The sequence below is a fragment of the Sapajus apella genome, unplaced genomic scaffold, assembly GCF_009761245.1.
Source record: "Sapajus apella isolate SASKATOON/1434 unplaced genomic scaffold, GSC_monkey_1.0 scaffold35, whole genome shotgun sequence".
Classification (NCBI taxonomy): domain Eukaryota; kingdom Metazoa; phylum Chordata; class Mammalia; order Primates; family Cebidae; genus Sapajus; species Sapajus apella.
Window position 1 is genome coordinate 6587975 of NW_022436975.1, and position 6437 is coordinate 6594411.

The 6437-nt window shown below is 41.3% G+C and overlaps 1 pseudogene; it reads left to right on the top strand.

Annotated features, from left to right (window-relative positions):
* The first annotated feature begins 67 nt into the window (after positions 1–67).
* Positions 68–1960, top strand: LOC116563467 (annotated as a pseudogene).
* Positions 1961–6437: the final 4477 nt, after the last annotated feature.

Consider the following 6437-nt stretch of genomic DNA (forward strand, 5'->3'; position numbering starts at 1 on the left):
GTCTTGGAAGGCGGGGCTCTGGGAAGCCGGACGACGCAGCAACGTCTCTTCAAAGTGGAGCCTGAGTTTTGCTATCGTTGTCTCCGCCATGAGTTGCAACTATAGTGATGAGCTGTGGCTCTTGGAAAAAATCAATAAAACCTGCTGGAGGATCAAGAAGGGCTCTGTGCCCAACATGCAGGTTGAAGGCGTTTTCTATATGAATGATGCTCTGGAGAAATTGATGTTTGAGGAATTAAGGAATGCCTGTCGAGGTGGTGGTGTTGGTGCTTCCTGCCAGCCATGAAACAGATTGGCAATGTGGCAGCCCTGCCTGGAATTGTTCATCAATCTATTGGGCTTGCTGATGTCCATTCAGGATATGGGTTTGCTACTGGGAATATGGCAGCCTTTGATATGAATGACCCTGAAGCAGTGGTATCCCCAGGTGGTGCTGGGTATGACATCAACTGTGGTGTCCGCTTGCTAAGAACCAATTTAGATGAAAGTGATGTCCGGCCTGTGAAGGAGCAACTTGCCCAAGCTATGTTTGACCACATTCCTTTTGGGGTGGGATCAAAAGGTGTCATTCCAATGAATCCCAAACACTTGGAGGAGGCCTTGGAGATGGGGTGGACTGGTATGCCTTAAGAGAAGGGTAAGCCTGGGCTGACCCCAATAAGGTCTCTGCAAGGGCTAAGAAAAGAGGCCTTCCTCATTTGGGGACCCTGGGAGCAGGCAACCATTATGCAGAAATCCAGGTTGTGGATGAGATTTTCAATGAGTACACTGCTAAGAAAATGGGCGTCGGCCATAAAGGACGGGTGTATGTGATGATCCACAGTGGAAGCAGAGGCTTAGGCCCCCAAGTAGCCACAGATGTGCTGGTAGCTATGGAGAAGGCCATGAAGAGAGACAAGATTACAGTCAATGATCAGTAGTTGGCTTGTGCTCAAACGGCTTCCCCAGAGGGCCAAGACTACCCGAAGGGAATGGCAGCAGCTGGGAACTGTGCCTGGGTCAGCCATCCTTCCATGACCTTCTCAACCCGTCAGGCTTTTACCAAGGTCTTCAACACAATCCCTGAGGACTTGGGCCTCCACGTGATCTGTGAAGTTTCTCACAACATTGCCCAAGTGGGGCAGCACGTGGTGGACAGAAAGGAATGGACACTGTTAGTACACAGGAAGGAATCTGCCCGCGCGTTCCCTCCCACCGTCCCCTCATTGCTGTTGATACCAACTCACCAGGCAACCAGGGCTCACGGGTGGCACCATGGGAACCTGAAGTTATCTTCTTACTGGCGCTGAACAGGGCATGACTGAGCCCTTTGGAACAACCTGCCATGGAGTGAGCCGAGCATTGTCCCGAGCAAAATCTGGACGTAATTTAGATTTCCAGGATGTCTTAGACAAATGGGCAGATATGGAAATTGCAATCAATGTTGCTTCACCCAAATTGGTTATGGAAGAGGCTCCTGAGTCCTATAAGAATGTGACAGATGTGGTGAATAGCCGTCATGATGCTGGAATCAGCAAGAAAGCCACTAAACTGAGACCAATTTCTGTGATCAAAGGATAGAACCTTGGACAACAGGGTTGCCAGACGCCACCGACCCTCTCTGAAGTGGAAGTGGACGGACATGCTCTTCCGACGTCAGACTCAAGGGGGGACATGTTCCAAAGTGTGCAGCCGGAAGTGCTGGTGCCAAAATGACTGAGGGGGAGGCTGCTGCTTTCAGAAGCTGGTGCTTGTAAAACAACCTTCCAGGAAGAGGAGCATTTGGAAAGGGAGGAATATACCTTCTCCTTCGTTGTTCCACAGAGTTTTAGTAAAACCTGTTAGGGATGGGTAGCTGTCAAGACCCTGCCTTAGGCAGTCATGCAAGTCTTTAGCCATCAGTTTGAGCTTCTTTACACCAAGCTGTTTACATTCCAAGAAGTGTCATGAAAAAAGTTCTATTAAATAAGATTTCGGAATGCTAAAATAAATAAATAAACAAATAAATACCTTCAGAATGGGGAAGACTAGTAAAAGAAAAATGTGAAATATCCTTCATGCTATTAAGGAATAAAAAACTATTTGTATTTAGATTTAATGAATGTAAGTTTATTACGAGCTTTATTTACAGTAAATAATTTCCACTAAAATTAAAGAGGCATTGGTCTTATCATTCTTTACCTTTATACTCACTCTTTTCAGCAAACAATATGAACAAGCATCTTAAACCTAGAAATTGTCCCCCAGCTATGACAATTGCTCTCCTTCCTGGAATTGCCTTTCCTATGTGTTAATTTCCTCCATGCAAAAGCTTTAAGAATGTTGAAGATACCCCTAGGAAAGCTCATTTTAAAAGTCTTGATTTTCACAGCCCTCTTTGGCATTAGAAGCTTAAGAGATATCCTAGGGCTGGGTTTCTCTCCAGGTTTTAGGAGCCATCCGCAAAAGCTGGGTGAAAATGCAGATCCATGGAAGCTAGTTCAAACCCATCAGGTCTGTCCCCAGGTAATGTTTATACTACTACAGACTAGAGCGGGATAAGATTAAAAATATTCTACTTCTCTACTGTATCAGAGAGGTGGGAGTTTTGAAATCTCATTGCCCTGTACAGAACCACAGCCCAGAATGTGAAAAATGAAAGGCACCTAAGAGTCGTCTAGGGTGGTCGTTTTATTCTGTGAAGGAAGAAACAAGATGATTAGCCCAAAGCCACACAGATTGTTAGCGGCACAACCAGCACAAGACTGAGCAGGAGACGGGGCTCGGGTGTTGTGACCCCCAGCGCAGTTTCTTCAGCTCAGTTAGGGCAGAATCAGCTTGATTGGGCACCACTGAAATGTATGCTCCATCCATCCATCATTAGATGGAACCTCCAATTGTAGTTCTCATTATTATTTTTTATTTTACATTTTATTTTATTACTTTTTGAAACAGGGTCTCGTGCTGTCACCGAAGCTGTACTGCACTGGTGCAATCACAGCCCACTGTCTATTTTTCTTTTATTTTGTTTTATTTAATTTTATTATTGTTTTTTGAGACAAGGTCTCATGCTGTCACTGAAGCTGGATTGCAGTGGCGCACTCACAGCTCACCGCAGCCTCGAACTTCTGGGCTCAAGCAATCCTACCACCCCAACCCCCCAGTAGCTGGGACCACAGGCAGCCAACCACCACGCCTGGCTAATTTTTTAATTTGTAAATGTTTTTGTAGAAACAGGGTCTCACCTTGCTGCCCAAGCTGCAATTTTAGTTCTATATAAATACAGTAATCCTGGGAAAAGAGAGAGGAGCTATCCTGGGGAAGGGATTACTGTAGAGGTGATTTTTTAAATTTTCTCCACTACAGCTCTTCCACATTTACTCACATAAATCTGATGTTTAATATTTAGTCTCCAGAAAGCATTTCATGATGTCTTTTAAAATATGATGTGTGTACTAAGAAAGCTTACGTCCGTATTTGTAGAACTGATTATTTCCCCTTTTCTTTGTGAGGACTCGTGGCTCTCTATTCATATTAAGAATTTCCTAAATGCTGCAGTTCTTCAACTAAACAATTTCAGTAGATAGTTTCTTCTCCTCCCCTTGCCCACCTTTCTCTCTCTCACTTTTTACTTCTAGTCCTGGAAATTGGCCAGCAGAATTATTTATGGCTCTTAGTTCCCATCACATCTTAATAATAAACAGAAGCAGTTTTCCTTTGTTTTAAAATTTCAACAGTACAGTAGTTAAAAATTGGCTCCCATCAGAAAACTCTTTCTCCGAGTCTAATGTGCTATGCCATGTATATACATGATTAACCAGTACAGTACGTACAGCAAAGAAACCAGGTGAGAGATTTATTGATTCTGGCTGAAACAAATTGAACAGTAACCTTGAACACTTTGTGAAGTCCATAATTGAGTTCCACAAATCAACTTTGGAGCCAGTTTAGCATGTCCATTTAGTTGAGGCAAAGAGCCTGTGTTTGATCTAACTTAATAAAGTAATTCCAGTGTAAAAAGTAGGTCAAAATGACTGCCTTCTAAAATTCAAAGTTCCTTTTTTCACTAAGAGAAATTATATTTATTTCAAACAGAACAAATGATACTATATTTGGTAGACTGATATTTTCTTAGCTATCTTAAGGGTAGCTTCTACTGACTAATACCTTGGGATAGTCTTGTGGGATTCATGAGTGTCCCCAAGTTCAGAGCTGATTTTAAGCAAAACTCAATGACTCGGCCCTTCTAGCAAATTATCTTGCTTCTGATAACTCAAAATTCAAATTGAGACTGTAAACTATAACATAGAAGTATTTAGTGTAGTGATATTATAAACAGGTATCTGTCCCGCTGATAGTCACCCCAGGTGAGTTAAATATGCCATCTGACAATATTAAGAAGCTATGTCTTCTGAAATTAAGTGTAAGCTTTAAAAAATGTGAATAACTAGAATAGTATACAAAACAGTAATTATGAAACCTTCTCCCACCAATTCACTTTCTGAAATCAGAAATGGAGAGCTAGTGTGTTTATAAGCACACGTGAGTAATTACAATAGCACATACACAATTTTTAATTCAAATTTGTTTTTGCTTTTTGTTGGTTTTGTGTCTTGTTTGGGAACCATAAAATAAAATGACTAAGTTCTCCAAAATATAGGATAATAAAAAAACCCCGAATGAGTAGAAGTTATTCATTCTGACTGAAATACATTATTTGGTTTTGGTAGAAAAAAATCTTCATAAATTTAAAAACTGAATAGTAAGGCCTTAGTTAATCACTTAACATTAGAACTCCTATTTTCTCTAACAATTGGTTCCAAACAGAAATAAGACCACAATCAGTTTTAGAAAAATGTTTCCCCTTTGAGGAAGGAAGAACAAATAAGACGTTTAAACTGCAGTTGGTAAAATCATTTGCTAACCCTCTGCATGGTAATGATGCCACATCACCTGAACTTTGCTGTCTTGATTTATGCAGAAGCGACAGTGTTCTAACACCCAAGTAGAACTCTCTAGCAATTTTCACGTTTTGGCATATTGTTACAGACACTCATGGTTAAATAAAAACAATCTGGCTGGTATAAAGCTCAATTTGCAGAGAAATAACTACTGTATTCTCTTTGTCATGAGTCCGCAGGCACCCAAAGAAAACCTTTTCACACAGAACATGGCTATGCGCCTTTTAAATCCATTTGCAAAATAGTTTCTTTTCTTACATAAAAAGGTGAACTATTTACTACTGATAAAAATTTCCTCCTATGCAATTATTTTTCAGGCTCATCCAACCCCACCGTTACTCAGTATTAGTGAACATGAAACTAAATTCATCTGGAATACTTCACTAAATCCCAAAATGAACAGGGAGTGGATGCTTGATAAAAAAAATACTAGCCCAGCGGGGCGCAGTGGCTCACACCTATAATCCCAGCACTTTGGGGGACCGAGGAGGGTGATCACCTGAGGCTAGGAGTTCGAGACCACCCTGACCAACGTGGAGAAACTCTGTCTCTACTAAAAATACAAAATTAGCCGGGCGTGGTGTCACATGCCTGTAATCCCAGCTACTCGGGAGGCTTAGGCAAGAAAATTGCTTGAACCTGGGAGGCAATTGTTGCAGTGAGCCAGGATCACGCCATTGCACTCCAGCCTGGGCAACAAGAGCGAAACTCCATCTCAAAACAAAACAAAACAAAAAAAACTAGCTCATACATAAATAAGGAAACAAGGGTTGTATGTTAAGTGGATTTTCTTTCATCCACGTGATTACCCGAATGTCATTTTTAACTTGGTTAACTTTAGGTAAACTTATCTCTCTCTTTCTCTCTCTTTTTTTTTAAGTTCATCAGCATTCCTGCACAAACCTTAATTGCCATTTTATTTTAATAAAACTGAGAGAGAGTGAAAACTCATGTTAGCCATTCCATGCAGGAAGATGGGAAAAAAGGAAGCATGCCGTTCAGGATTCTGAATTGATATGTACAATGTCTTAGGCAAAAGCTCTTCCAGAAATATCTATGAATTCAGGTTGAACATAAGACACAAAATTACAGATAACGGTTAAAATCAAACTCGTCAGATGTTAACATTATCCTGACTACTCATAAATCAGTTCATTTATGTGCTAGAACATTTTTCTACCACCTACCCTGGAGGAGAGAATCCATTTACTGCAAATGTGGAATGTACTGCATGGGGGAGGGGAAGGGAACGAGAGAATCCTGACTGGTTCTATGCAAAGTGGCTGCACCTTTCAACCCGTTTCCAATTTCAAACAAGACTTTTAATATCTATGTCTTTGGATTGGCTCTGATTTTTTTTTTTTTTTTTAAAGACGGGGGTTTCACCATGTTGGTCAGGCTGGTTTTGAACTCCTGACCTCAGGTGATCCACCCGCCTATCCAAAGTTCTTGGATTACAGGCGTGAGCCACCACGCTTGGATGGTCTCTGATTTTTAATTTTTGAAATGACTGCCGTA